This window comes from Oryzias melastigma, linkage group LG2, assembly GCF_002922805.2.
Source record: "Oryzias melastigma strain HK-1 linkage group LG2, ASM292280v2, whole genome shotgun sequence".
In the NCBI taxonomy this organism is placed as follows: Eukaryota; Metazoa; Chordata; class Actinopteri; order Beloniformes; family Adrianichthyidae; genus Oryzias; species Oryzias melastigma.
In genome coordinates this window covers 9,490,331-9,492,652 of record NC_050513.1, presented here as the reverse complement: position 1 = coordinate 9,492,652, position 2,322 = coordinate 9,490,331, and positions in this window count along the sequence as shown.

The following is a 2,322-nucleotide window of genomic DNA, read 5'->3' as shown; positions in this document are numbered from 1 at the left end:
GTGATCTTGTAGGAACAAGTGACACTTTTCTTCCTCTCGACAGAGGTGAGGCCGAGTTGGAGGTTAGATGCTGCAGAGGGAAGCGAAGGGCCAGATGAGGGACAACAGTATCATCGGCATAGAGGTGTATTTGAAAAGGCCACGAGTGTAGACCAGGATACTCATGTTAATCCTGTCTTCATGGATTCAGAGTCTCCACGAAAACCAAAAGAACCAGAATCACTGCTGAGCTCACACAGTTAGTAGATTCTTCGCTAATGGATGGCACTGAATAAAACTAATAATTGAGTATGCTTTTAACCAAGTTTGTTGGAAAAGACTTTAGCCTTGGTTCCACCAGTTAGTACAACAGAGCAGATGCGACACAGAAATAACAGGTTCATATCAAAAGCATTCTCTTCTGTTTAGCTGCATTCACACTGCTATCGCCAACGCGTGTTACAAGACCACTTTCAATGAAAAGTCTATGTAAATATGAGTATAAGCATGTTTCTGGCTTCAGCATTTAACAACCTCGTGTTCACGCATTCACCATTAGCTCATTTAGGTCCCATTCCGATCATTTTTTGATCTATTTTAAAATCCTTTCCAGTGGTCTTTTCCATCCATCTTCTTCCGCTCATCCAGGACCTGGTCGTGGGGGAAGCAATCTGAGCAAAGATGCCCAGACTCCCCCCCCCCAGCTCCTCTGGGGGGACCCTGAGGCATTCCCTGGCCAGCTGAGAGCCGTAGTCTCTGGATCTTCACTGGGCCTCCACCCAGTAGGACATCCCCAGAACACCTCCCCAGAAAGGTGTCCAGAAGACATCCGGATTTGATGCCTGAGCCACCTCGGGCCCCTCTGTGGAACGCCACCTTAACGTGGTGGAGGGGTTTGAGTGTTCAAGTGACCTATCGAGCTATGCTGTTTGTCCCTGGTAGGGTCAGAACCCCTTTACAAGTTAACTCCAAGATTCCACTACGTTGCTCGGATTGGCATCACAAGGGCCCCACCCTGGAGCCAAGCCTGGGGTTGTAGCTCCTCCCACGGGCGAAGCGTGGGGGATTGCTGTCCAGTGGGCCCGCCTCCTGCAGGAGAGCTCAGAAGGGGCCGTTGCAATGTGGTTTTGGTGGCAGTCGAAGGAGAGGTCTTTGGGGGCAAAACCCCGGTCATGAAACTTGGCTTTTGGGACAGAGTCTTTTTAATTATGATTTTGCCTTATTTAGCCTAAAAAATGAGTTGTCTCTAGGACATAATTCTGCAGACCAGTTGTGAGCGGGACAAGACTCAAAAATACAATTTTTAACTCAATTTTCTTTATTTATGTCCTCCATCATCAGAAAAAATGCTTCAAGAACATTCTAAAAACCATTTTCATCAGAGAGGGTCTTTAAAGTAACTGAAATTTGGTTGTTTCCCCCATAAAAATTGTCTTTTTGTGTTTGGAGAAGATCACATTGCAGATTTTCTTCACTCTTCTGACTGAAATAAAATTGATTTTATAGCTGATCAACAACAGAGGATCAACTTTCACTTCCTGTTAAGTTACCGTTTTACTGATTTATGAAGAAAATTGAATCAGCTGATGTTTCTACTGCAGATTTTCACTGAATAAACAGTTTACAGAAGAGAAACTGCTGACCGATCAGCTGACTTGCTGCTTTCTAGAGACACAAACCATCATGAGGCTGTAGAGTTCAAATTCTTAACTTTCCAAAGCTCTGCTTTCACCACATTGCTTTATTTCCATCTGTTTTTCTTGATCCGTTTCATTTTTCCTGGATTACATGAACAGGAAGTTTGTTCTTTCTGTGTCAAAGAGTAAAGGAAATGAACTGTCTTTCCCCTCATGGAGTGTAACTGCCGCTGCTCTGTGTCGCCATCGGGTGGACTAAGAGCAGAAGTGCAACAGCTTTCAGTTTTCACCTGAACTTGAGAGAAGAACCAATATGTTGAAGTTAGACCAGAGCTGACGGTGCGTTCGGGTGAAGTTGGAAAGTGTTCTTGTGAGTCCAAGATCTAAAAGCCCTCAATGTGGGAAAGATGAGACAATATCTATCTTTTCCAGGACTAGATAAGTTAGGTTTGTGGAGTCCTGTTGGAGCTCTGTGGTTCTTGGTCAGCTGCTTCTGATCTGATCTTCATCATCCTGACATCTTCTTCTTCCACGGTTTTGAAAAGCTTCAACTTTTTAAAACAGTGTCTGATCTAAGGGTGTAGGGAAAAATCAATTTGGCGATATATTGCGATATTTTGCTTGGCGATACTTGTATCGATTTAAAATGCTGACAAGACAATATTTAATAAATTTTGTATGAGCATCCTTCAGCGTCTTACTTTTG